Below are 13,943 nucleotides of genomic sequence, written 5' to 3' on the forward strand. Positions count from 1 at the left end.
CTCACATATGAGCGTGTTTGTGCAAGCACGAGCGATTAAACTATGCGCCCCGACCCCCACATCAGCTGTTTTACTCTATGTGTCTTGTATTCATGTTTCTTGCCTCAAAATGATATGTTTTAACGAAAAATATTGACATATGGTTGACAAAGAAAAGTATTTTGAAACACGTTTCACTAACATAAATTTTCACGTTACGAGCCGTTTTTATACGAGACATTAATCTCGTATCTCGGGGGACTGCTGTAAATGCTTGGCTGGTTAGATAGCTAATTTTGTTTAAAAGGCTGTCGACTTCACCTGTTCACTAGCAGTCAAGAATACTTTACACAACTGGAAAAATTATAATGTAATCTTTGAGTGTATGTTCACCGAGACAACTATCTTTCTCGAGAAATTTAAGACTTTGTAATGTATGTATAACACACGTAATCTCTGAGATAATTTCAAGTAGCAGGCTGGTGAAGGCGAGACCGGAGATCCTACTAGTCATATCGGTACTGGTGAAAGCGAGGCCGGAGATCCTACGAGTCATATCGGTACTGGTGAAGGCGAGGCCGGAGATCCTACGAGTCAGATCGGTACTTGTGAAGGCGATGCCGGAGATCCTACGAGTCATATCGGTACTGCTGAAGGCGAGGCTAGAGATCCTACGAGTCAGATCGCTACTGGTGAAGGCGAGGCCGGAGATCCAACGAGTCAGATCAGTACTTGTGAAGGCGAGGCCGGAGATCCTGCGAGTCATATCGGTACTGGTGAAGGCGAGACCGGAGATCCTACGAGTCATATCGGTACTGGTGAAGGCAAGGCCGGAGATCCAACCAGTCAGATCAGTACTTGTGAAGGCGAGACCGGAGATCCTACGAGTCAGATCGGTACTTGTGAAGGCGAGACAGGAGATCCTACGAGTCATATCGGTACTGGTGAAGGCGAGGCCGGAGATCCTACGAGTCAGATCGGTACTTGTGAAGGCAAGACTAGAGATCCTACGAGTCAGATCGGTACTGGTGAAGGCGAGGCCGGAGATCCTACGAGTCAGATCGGTACTGGTGAAGGCGAGGCCGGAGATTCAACGAGTCAGATCAGTACTTGTGAAGGCGATGCCGGAGATCCTACGAGTCATATCGGTACTGGTGCAGGCGAGACCGGAGGTCCTACGAGTCATATCGTACTGGTGCAGGCGAGACCGGAGATCCTACGAGTCATATCGGTACTGGTGAAGGCGAGACCGGAGATCCTACGAGTCATATCGGTACTGGTGAAGGCGAGGCCGGAGATCCAACGAGTCAGATCGGTACTTGTGAAGGCGATGCCGGAGATCCTACGAGTCATATCGGTACTGGTGAAGGCGAGACCGGAGATCCTACGAATCATATCGGTACTGGTGAAGGCGAGGCCGGAGATCCAACGAGTCAGATCAGTACTTGTGAAGGCGAGACCGGAGATCCTACGAGTCAGATCGGTACTTGTGAAGGCGAGACAGGAGATCCTACGAGTCAGATCGGTACTGGTGAAGGCGAGGCCGGAGATCCTACGAGTCAGATCGGTACTGGTGAAGGCGAGGCCGGAGACCCAACGAGTCAGATCAGTACTTGTGAAGGCGATGCCGGAGATCCTACGAGTCATATCGGTACTGGTGCAGGCGAGACCGGAGGTCCTACGAGTCATATCGTACTGGTGCAGGCGAGACCGGAGATCCTACGAGTCATATCGGTACTGGTGAAGGCGAGACCGGAGATCCTACGAGTCATATCGGTACTGGTGAAGGCGAGGCCGGAGATCCAACGAGTCAGATCGGTACTTGTGAAGGCGATGCCGGAGATCCTACGAGTCATATCGGTACTGGTGAAGGCGAGACCGGAGATCCTACGAATCATATCGGTACTGGTGAAGGCGAGGCCGGAGATCCAACGAGTCAGATCAGTACTTGTGAAGGCGAGACCGGAGATCCTACGAGTCAGATCGGTACTTGTGAAGGCGAGACAGGAGATCCTACGAGTCAGATCGGTACTGGTGAAGGCGAGGCCGGAGATCCTACGAGTCAGATCGGTACTGGTGAAGGCGAGGCCGGAGACCCAACGAGTCAGATCAGTACTTGTGAAGGCGATGCCGGAGATCCTACGAGTCATATCGGTACTGGTGCAGGCGAGACCGGAGATCCTACGAGTCATATCGTACTGGTGCAGGCGAGACCGGAGATCCTACGAGTCATATCGGTACTGGTGAAGACGAGACCGGAGATCCTACGAGTCATATCGGTACTGGTGAAGGCGAGACCGGAGATCCTACGAGTCATATCGGTACTGGTGAAAGCGAGGCCGGAGATCCAACGAGTCAGATCGGTACTTGTGAAGGCGAGACCGGAGATCCTACGAGTCATATCGTACTGGTGCAGGCGAGACCGGAGATCCTACGAGTCATATCGGTACTGGTGAAGGCGAGACCGGAGATCCTACGAGTCATATCGGTACTGGTGAAGGCGAGACCGGAGATCCTACGAATCATATCGGTACTGGTGAAGGCGAGGCCGGAGATCCAACGAGTCAGATCAGTACTTGTGAAGGCGAGACCGGAGATCCTACGAGTCAGATCGGTATTTGTGAAGGCGAGACAGGAGATCCTACGAGTCATATCGGTACTGGTGAAGGCGAGGCCGGAGATCCAACGAGTCAGATCACTACTTGTGAAGGCGATGCCGGAGATCCTACGAGTCATATCGGTACTGGTGCAGGCGAGACCGGAGATCCTACGAGTTATATCGGTACTGGTGAAGGCGAGGCCGAAGATCCAACGAGTCAGATCGGTACTTGTGAAGGCGAGACTAGAGATCCTACGAGTCAGATCGGTACTTGTGAAGGCGAGACAGGAGATCCTACGAGTCAGATCGGTATTTGTGAAGGCGAGACAGGAGATCCTACGAGTCATATCGGTACTGGTGATTCGAGACAGGAGATCCTACGAGTCATATCGGTACTGGTGCAGGCGAGACCGGAGATCCTACGAGTTATATCGGTACTGGTGAAGGCGAGGCCGAAGATCCAACGAGTCAGATCGGTACTTGTGAAGGCGAGACTAGAGATCCTACGAGTCAGATCGGTACTTGTGAAGGCGAGACAGGAGATCCTACGAGTCATATCGGTACTGGTGATTCGAGACAGGAGATCCTACGAGTCATATCGGTACTGGTGCAGGCGAGACCGGAGATCCTACGAGTCATATCGGTACTGGTGAAGGTGAGACAGGAGATCCTACGAGTCATATGGGTACAGGTGAAGGCGAGACAGGAGATCCTACGAGTCAGATCAGTACTTGTGAAGGCGATGCCGGAGATCCTACGAGTCATATCGGTACTGGTGCAGGCGAGACCGGAGATCCTAAGAGTCAGATCAGTACTGGTGAAGGCGAGGCCGGAGATCCTACGAGTCAGATCGGTACTTGTGAAGGCGAGACTAGAGATCGTACGAGTCAGATCGGTACTTGTGAAGGCGAGACAGGAGATCCTACGAGTCATATCGGTACTGGTGATTCGAGACAGGAGATCCTACCAGTCATATCGGTACTGGTGCAGGCGAGACCGGAGATCCTACGAGTCAGATCGGTACTTGTGAAGGCGAGACAAGAGATCGTACGAGTCAGATCGGTACTTGTGAAGGCGAGACAGGAGATCCTACGAGTCATATCGGTACTGGTGCAGGAGAGACCGGAGATCCTACGAGTGATATCGGTACTGGTGAAGGCGAGGCCGGAGATCCTACGAGTCATATCGGTACTTGTGAAGGCGAGGCCGGAGATCCAACGAGTCATATTGGTACTGGTGCAGGCGAGACCGGAGATCCTACGAGTCATATCGGTACTGGTGATTCGAGACAGGAGATCCTATGAGTCATATCGGTACTGGTGATTCGAGACAGGAGATCCTACGAGTCATATCGGTACTGGTGATTCAAGACAGGAGATCCTACGAGTCATATCGGTACTGGTGCAGGCGAGACCGGAGATCCTACGAGTCATATCGGTACTGGTGAAGGTGAGACAGGAGATCCTACGAGTCATATGGGTACCGGTTAAGGCGAGACAGGAGATCCTACGAGTCAGATCAGTACTTGTGAAGGCGATGCCGGAGATCCTACGAGTCATATCGGTACTGGTGCAGGCGAGACCGGAGATCCTACGAGTCAGATCGGTACTTGTGCAGGCAAGACCGGAGATCCTACGAGTCATAAGGGTACTGGTGAAGGCGAGACAGGAGATCCTACGAGTCATATCGGTACTGGTGCAGGTGAGACCGGAGATCCTACGAGTCATATCGGTACTGGTGAAGATGAGACAGGAGATCCTATGAGTCATATCGGTACTAGTGAAGGCGAGATAAGAGATCCTACGAGTCATATCGGTACTGGTGAAGGTGAGACAGGAGATCCTACGAGTCATATCGGTACTTGTGAAGGCGAGGCAGGAGATCCTACGAGTCATATCGGTACTTGTGAAGGCTAGACAGGAGATCCTACGAGTCATATCGGTACTAGTGAAGGCGAGGCAGGAGATCCTACGAGTCATATCGGTACTGGTGAAGGTGAGACAGGAGATCCTGCGAGTCAGATCAGCAATAACAATTCAAATAGTCTGTGGCCTGGCCCGCTTTGCTATAACCAAGAAAATGCAATCAGTCTTTTGCCGTGTTCTGCACAACTTTAGGGGGAATTCCGGCCTTAAACACGAACGAAAAATTTTTTCCGAAAAAAATTCACAAACTGAGTTAATCTTATAGAAAAATAGCTTAACTCTCTGGCAACACAATGGTACCAGAATCATTGTTCTACGACATTCCTACAAGGAATTATGGTCATTTAAATACACCTAGGGTTACGTCACCACCCGCGACAGGTGTGCTCACCTGTCGTCAATTTATTTTTTTTTTTCCGTTTTTTTTTCGTGTATTTACTGTATTATTCTTTCTAAGATAATAATTGACGATTTGGCATCATAATACAGTGGGTGGGATTTATACGTAGAGTTCCAACCAACCAGGAACCTCCCGACACCATTTTGCTGAGTCTTGCTGACGTCATGGAAAATTCCAGTCTCGGGGGTGGCCGGGGAATATGGCTCAATATAACGCTATTATAGCTTCTACGGCTTATTTATCTATCACAATTGATCTAATATGACATAATAAACAATATAAATAACAAAGAAGTATGGTAAATACTCCAGAATGAATAATATATGGAATATTCCCAGAGCGCTCCATCGGGAATAATAGATTCCCATTCTCAGAGAGGGGCTTACATTCTCTTTCTCTCACCTCCAGGGTCCTTATATTAGAGAAAACGAACATGGTTAACTATGATATACACTCGTAATGCAGTATAAGACTGAGAAAAATGTTATTTTCTCGGAAAAAAAAAAAAAAAAGGTGGTCCGGCTGTTTCGCGGATTATCTCGGAAGTAAGTTATTCACATATATGAGCAAGTAACTAAGTTAATAATAGCAGGAATGTAATGAAATTCACAGAGAACATAAAGGAAAGATTGTTTTACAAGCTAGTGGATCGCTTTTTGAGATATCATAATTTGTTTTTGATTTATGTGAGGGCAAAAGTCAGATATTTGGCTGAAAGTCAAAAAACATACAAAATTTATTTTTTTTAAGAATGAAGAAAGGATAAATTACAGAAAGGCAATCCACTAGAAATACAGTATAGCATTGTTTTATGCGTAGATAATGCCAAAACAGCTTCTCCAAGTCCCACTTCGACGGTACCTTGCAATATGTATGATTATGTATGATTATTAGTAAATAATTTTTTTCTCAGTTGTTTTTTGAGCTATCTTATTGAAACTTGGTCACATTACTATTGAAAGGTGCTTCTTTACGTACAAAAAAAATGAAAGAAATCGAACGAAAAATAAAAAAAAAAAAAATTTAAGGCCGGAATTCCCCCTTTACGAGCTCCGGTGAAAATATCAGAGGATCTGAGTGAGAGAGTTGAGGCACAGCTCCTCGTACCTTCCTTCTTTTCATCCTCAACCGGGATTTCAGCATTGTTGTTTCGTAGTTCCAACCATGCCTAGCCATATGCTCCATAGAGCTAAGAATGTTTTCCTTTGGCTCTGTGACACATTTCCATTTTTAAGCTTCTGTTCTATTTCTCCATAGTTCCTTTAATTCTTCTTTCAAATAAACTACGTGAAGAATGCCTCTGAGAATTTCATTATTTTACTACTACTACTTCTAAGACTACTCCTACTACTACTCCTACTACTACTCCTACTACTACTCCTACTACTACTCCTACTACTACTCCTACTACTACTCCTACTACTCCTATTCATGTTAATACTACTACTTCTACTCCTATTACTAATGCTACTCCTACTACTACTATTACTACTCCTCCAAGTCCTCCTACTCCTCCTACTCCTACTCCTCCTGCTTGTAATAAATATTACAATCTTCAGTTTTTTCTCGGTTCTGAAAATACTCTGAAATCTCCCACATTTTTTATGTTTCGGAAGCGTTTCATCATGGTTCAACTTTCTTAATAAAAATAAATTAAATCCTAGCGGGCTTGTATTGTTGTGTGACAATGAAATGAATTAAGTCAAGTAGATTTTATTACATGAAAAGTTATTCGAGTGACCAATATAAAATTTTTTAAGTGATTCAGGGAAACTGACTACCAAAGGAGAGAAATACAGCTCCTGATTTCTGAAGGAAATTGTTTCTTCTTCTTCTGGTCAGCGCAACTCGGCGACACACAGATTTAAAACTGGTTTCCACGTGATTCAAGATTATTAATACGTTAGATCACGAATCCTTGATCTCTAGTGTGTGTGTGTGTGTGTGTGTGTGTGTGTGTGTGTGTGTGTGTGTGTGTGTGTGTGTGTGTCTCTCTCTCTCACTGATCAACGAATCTATTTACGAAGAAATAATTCCTGCAAATATATATTTTAACTTCCTCAGAAAGTTCTTTCAAATAAAACTTAATTTCTTCCCATCAGCTTTCCTTTAAGTATCCCCCAAACACACAGTTCTTTATATCTAATATCTCTCTTCCCATTTTCTAAAAACAAAAGTAGTCAGTGTACTTTTTTTTTTTTTTTTTATTCTCCGGTATTCTCCCGGCCCGGGTCTTTTCCAAGTAGTGGTGACCCGGCCTTGGCTCCCTATCTGGGGAGTGTCTCGAGACTTAAGTCTCCCATGGGAGGAGGTATAGTACCTCCTCATCTTTGGGACCAAGTGTCCCCAGGCCTAGCCACATTCCCCGCCCTCACGGGGCTCGTAGGGAGAAGCTAGGCCTCTGGTCTGCCATCTACCCCGCCTCAAATGGGCTCGTGGGGATGGCAGTCTTATGAGCTGCAGATGGTAGCAAGCTCAGAGTCAGTGTACTGCATTCATTCACTTTTCTTTACATAAATAGAGTGTAATTCACGAAATTATTTTGCTGCATGTATATGAGAGTTATCAATTTGGCTTACATGATTCTTAAAATGTGGTTTCCATACTGCGGATGAATACCCCAACAGAAGAAGAAGAATAAATAACTTATGGAGATGTAGTCTGGACACAGATGGAGTCTGTGTTCAATAGCAATCTGAATCTTTCTTTAAGTTAGAGACACTCGAGCTCAAGGTTTTGAAATGACCAGAAGACACATTCTCAATCTGTCGCATGAAAACCCTCGGAATAAGAAAACAGTAAACTCGACGGCCACTATGCGCTCTTACCCTCTGAGTATATACATGGTATATACACTAAACTCACTCTACCTGTAATGTTATTCCTTGTGATGATCTGGCGACAATTAAATCAAAACAATACCAAAAAATAAGCAATTCATTGTTCATCTTTGGAAATATTAGTACCAGATTTGTTTTTGCCAAAGATGTGTTTATCTTATGTGTTGATGATTAGTTGATTATTTTGAGCATTATTTGAGCGACATTTTATGTTATGTGTTTTGGGATCATCGTGAAAGTAGCTTTAGATGTAGTCAGTGATCCTGGCTTCAGGGATCATGAAACTAGCCTGAGATGTAGTCAGTGATCCTGGCTTCAGGGATCATGAAACTAGCCTGAGATGTAGTCAGTGATCCTGGCTTCAGGGATCAGGAAACTAGCCTGAGATGTAGTCAGTGATCCTGGCTTCAGGGATCATCATGAAACTAGCTGAGATGTAGTCAGTGATCATGGCTTCAGGGGTCATCATGAAACTAGCCTGAGATGTAGTCAGTGATCCTGGCTTCAGGGATCATCATGAAACTAGCCTGAGATGTAGTCAGTGATCCTGGCTTCAGGGATCATCATGAAACTAGCCTGAGATGTAGTCAGTGATCCTGGCTTCATTTCATCTCTCCTAATTTCACTTGTTCTTAGTTTGATTATCCTGTGGCAAATATTCCCACTGGATTTTTCTCACGTCTTAAAATTTTACTTAAAAGTATCCATGTCAAAGGATTAATATTATAGTTTAAGGAATTTTTGATTTCCAGTTCCTCAGTATTGTTCAGTCAGTTATTTAAAAATTTCCTTATGGTTTTCATTTTTGTGTTTTGTTACTGAGAAACCCATGTACCACCTCTTTACATGACAAAATTAGGCTAATCAGTAGTCCCACAAATACGCTAACTGTGATTCGTCTTCAATTATTTCTGGAAGAATTAAGCATATATGCTGAAAAGCATCACTTTCATCATGCAAAGCAATGATGAATTGCCTCATTTGCTTTATAAGCAATACTGTCAACAATACCTTAGATTACCAGAGAAGAACATTGTTATGGACAATGTGTGCACCAGAATCTTGTCCCCGTCTTACGAGCTGCTCTCTCCTGACATAATGATAGCCATCTTATTGACACAGAAATAATTAGCGTTAATTCCTGGCATTCCAACCTGGAATCGTAGCATCTTCAAATCGGCACATACCATCCGCTTAACTCCCTCATAAATGATATTTTTCAGTACAAATCTTCGAACTGGCTAAATACTTCAGCCAATCTAAAGGTTTCTACTCACTGTTCGTTTGATAAAAAATCATTCATGTCACAGCAGTGACCAAAAGTATTGACCAAATAAATATTGCATAATGTTGCAAAAGTCGGATGTTATACATGTAATTAAAAATTTTGCATCTAAGATACAGTACATTAAAATTTATTCTGTATAAAATGAACTGTTAGGTGATGAAATTTATACTACTTAATTCCAAAGATATGGAAATTATCTGTATTTACTGGGGCACATGTACGGTAGTTGGTGATACGTATAGTTAAAAAAAAACATTTATTTTCAAACTTTATCATTTTTATATGTCAGTAAATCTATCATGCCAAAGCAAGACTCATTGTGGAGGTTTGTATGCTTTCCTAAAGCTCAAGGAATTGCAAGAGATATACATCTAGTAACACGTAAGTATCCTTGTGTTGAACAACATCCTCCACAGCAGATGTTAGAGAGACGACTATGATATATATAAACACTGTATTTTTTAAATGTTTTGTCAATGTATTTTGTTTTTAAATAAAATATACATTAAATATAGGGGGTGGTAGTAGAAAATTCTCAAACAGCTTCAGGGAGAACCTTGAGTTTTCCCTGAAGTAAGTTTATTCTTTTCTCTGAGGATGAGGATCCCTAAGACAGTTCTAGAGGTTGTACTTCCATATATATATATATATATATATATATATATATATATATATATATATATATATATATATATATATATATATATATATATATATATATATATGTCGTGCCGAATATGCAAAACTGGTCAATTAGCAAGAACTCATTTCAAATTAAGTCCTTTCTGAAATTTTCTCTTATACGTTTAAAGATATATTTTTTTCATTAATGTTAATGTAAAAAATTTTAATTTTGCTCCAAAAGAATCTTAGAAAACTTACCTAACCTTATTATAACAAGAACAATTTATTTTAGCCTAACCCAACTAAATATATTTTAGATTTGTTTACAATAATTTAATACTAAACAAACACAGTGAAATATATTTTTTTCGTTAGGTTCAGAATGATTTTGGCGAAATTATTGCATACACAAATTTTCACTTGTCCTATATGGCAAGATGAGCGTTGCTATTTAAGCCAAAATCGCAAGTTCTGCCTATTCGGCACGACATATATTTTTATTTTTTTTATTATCACTCTGGTCGATTCCCACCAAAGCAGGGTGGCCCGAAAAAGAAAAACTTTCACCATCATTCACTCCATCACTGTCTTGCCAGAAGGGTGCTTTACACTACAGCTTTTAAACTGCAACATTAACACCCCTCCTTCAGAGTGCAGGCACTGTACTTCCCATCTCCAGGACTCAAGTCCGGCCTGCCGGTTTCCCTGAACCCCTTCATAAATGTTACTTTGCTCACACTCCAACAGCACGTCAAGTATTAAAAACCATTCGTCTCCATTCACTCCTATCAAACACGCTCACGCACGCCTGCTGGAAGTCCAAGCCCCTCGCACACAAAACCTCCTTTACCCCCTCCCTCCAACCTTTCCTAGGCCGACCCCTACCCCGCCTTCCTTCCACTACAGACCGATACACTCTTGAAGTCATTCTGTTTCGCTGCATTCTCTCTACATGTCCGAACCGCCTCAACAACCCTTCCTCAGCCCTCTGGACAACAGTTTTGGTAATCCTGCACCTCCTCCTAACTTCCAAACTACGAATTCTCTGCATTATATTCACACCACACATTGCCCTCAGACATGACATCTCCACTGCCTCCAGCCTTCTCCTCGCTGCATCATTCATCACCCATGCTTCACACCCATATAAGAGTGTTGGTAAAACTATACTCTCATACATTCCCTTCTTTGCCTCCAAGGACAAAGTTCTTTGTCTCCACAGACTCCTAAGTGCACCACTCACCCTTTTCCCCTCATCAATTCTATGATTTACCTCATCCTTCATAGACCCATCCGCTGACACGTCCACTCCCAAATATCTGAATACATTCACCTCCTCCATACTCTCTCACTCCAATCTGATATCCAATCCTTCATCACCTAATATTTTTCTTATCCTCATAACCTTACTCTTTCCTGCATTCACTTTTAATTTTTTTCTTTTGCACACCCTACCAAATTCATCCACCAATCTCTGCAACTTCTCTTCAGAATCTCCCAAGAGCACAGTGTCATCAGCAAAGAGCAACTGTGACAACTCCCACTTTATGTGTGATTCTTTATCTTTTAACTCCACGCCTCTTGTCAAGACCCTCGCATTTACTTCTCTTACAACCCCATCTATAAATATATTAAACAACCACGGTGACATCACACATCTTTGTCTAAGGCCTACTTTTACTGGGAAATAATTTCCCTCTTTCCTATGTACTCTAACTTGAGCCTCACTATCCTCGTAAAAACTCTTCACTGCTTTCAGTAACCTACCTCCTACACCATACACCTGCAACATCTGCCACATTGCCTCCCTATCCACCCTGTCATACGCCTTTTCCAAATCCATAAATGCCACAAAGACCTCTTTAGCCTTATATAAATACTGTTCACTTATATGTTTCACTGTAAACACCTGGTCCACACACCCCCTACCTTTCCTAAAGCCTCCTTGTTCATCTGCTATCCTATTCTCAGTCTTACTTTTAATTCTTTCAATAATAACTCTACCATACACTTTACCAGGTATACTCAACAGACTTATCCCCCTATAATTTTTGCACTCTCTTTTGTCCCCTTTGCCTTTATACAAATGAACTATGCATGCTCTCTGCCAATCCCTAGGTACCTTACCCTCTTCCATACATTTATTAAATAATTGCACCAACCACTCCAAAACTATATCCCCACCTGCTTTTAACATTTCTATCTTTATCCAATCAATCCCGGCTGCCTTACCCCCTTTCATTTTACCTACTGCCTCACGAACTTCCCCCACACTCACAACTGACTCTTCCTCACTCCTACAAGATGTTATTCCTCCTTGCCCTATACACGAAATCACAGCTTCCCTATCTTCATCAACATTTAACAATTCCTCAAAATATTCCCTCCATCTTCCCAATACCTCTAACTCTCCATTTAATAACTCTCCTCTCCTATTTTTAACTGACAAATCCATTTGTTCTCTAGACTTCCTTAACTTGTCAATCTCACTCCAAAACTTTTTCTTATTTTCAACAAAATTTGTTGATAACATCTCACCCACTATCTCATTTGCTCTCTTTTTACATTGCTTCACCACTCTCTTAACCTCTCTCTTTTTCTCCATATACTCTTCCCTCCTTGCATCACTTCTACTTTGTAAAAACTTCTCATATGCTAACTTTTTCTCCCTTACTACTCTCTTTACATCATCATTCCACCAATCGCTCCTCTTCCCTCCCGCACCCACTTTCCTGTAACCACAAACTTCTGCTGAACACTCTAACACTACATTTTTAAACCTACCCCATACCTCTTCGACCCCATTGCCTATGCTCTCATTAGCCCATCTATTCTCCAATAGCTGTTTATATCTTTCCCTAACTGCCTCCTCTTTTAGTTTATAAACCTTCACCTCTCTCTTCCCTGATGCTTCTATTCTCCTTGTATCCCATCTACCTTTTACTCTCAGTGTAGCTACAACTAGAAAGTGATCTGATATATCTGTGGCCCCTCTATAAACATGTACATCCTGAAGTCTACTCAACAGTCTTTTATCTACCAATACATAATTCAACAAACTACTGTCATTTCGCCTTACATCGTGTCTTGTATACTTATTTATCCTCTTTTTCTTAAAATATGTATTACCTATAACTAAACCCCTTTCTATACAAAGTTCAAAGGCCTTCCATTATCATTTACACCTGGCACCCCAAACTTACCTACCACTCCCTCTCTAAAAGTTTCTCCTACTTTAGCATTCAGGTCCCCTACCACAATTACTCTCTCACTTGGTTCAAAGGCTCCTATACATTCACTTAACATCTCCCAAAATCTCTCTCTCTCCTCTGCATTCCTCTCTTCTCCAGGTGCATACACGCTTATTATGACCCACTTCTCGCATCCAACCTTTACTTTAATCCACATAATTCTTGTATTTACACATTCATATTCTCTTTTTTCCTTCCATAACTGATCATTCAACATTACTGCTACCCCTTCCTTTGCTCTAACTCTCTCAGATACTCCAGATTTAATCCCATTTATTTCCCCCCACCGAAACTCCCCTACCCCCTTCAGCTTTGTTTCGCTTAGGGCCAGGACATCCAACTTCTTTTCATTCATAACATCAGCAATCATCTGTTTCTTGTCATCCGCACTACATCCACGCACATTCAAGCATCCCAGTTTTATAAAGTTTTTCTTCTTCTCTTTTTTAGTAAATGTCTACAGGAGAAGGGGTTACTAGCCCATTGCTCCCGGCATTTTAGTCGCCTCATACGACACGCATGGCTTACGGAGGAAAGATTCTTTTCCACTTCCCCATGGACAATAGAAGAAATAAAGTAGTACAAGAGCTATGTAGAAAAAGGAGAAAAACCTAGATGTATGTATATATATATGCATGTGCGTGTTTGTGAAGTGTGACCAAAGTGTAAGTTGGAGTAGCAAGATATCCCTGTTATCTAGCGTGTTTATGAGACAGAAAAAGAAACCAGCAATCCTACCATCATGCAAAATAATTACAGGTTTTTGTTTCACAGTCATCTGGCAGGACGGTAGTACTTCCCTGGGTGGTTGCTGTCTACCAACCTACTACATTTATATATATATATATATATATATATATATATATATATATATATATATATATATATATATATATATATATATGTCGTGCCGAATATGTAAAACTGGTCAATTAGCAAGAACTCATTTAAAATTAAGTCCTTTCTAAAAATTTCACTTATACGTTTAAAGATATATTTTTTTTATTAACGTTAATGTAAAAAATTATAATTTTGCA

The sequence above is a fragment of the Cherax quadricarinatus genome, chromosome 10, assembly GCF_038502225.1.
Source record: "Cherax quadricarinatus isolate ZL_2023a chromosome 10, ASM3850222v1, whole genome shotgun sequence".
Classification (NCBI taxonomy): domain Eukaryota; kingdom Metazoa; phylum Arthropoda; class Malacostraca; order Decapoda; family Parastacidae; genus Cherax; species Cherax quadricarinatus.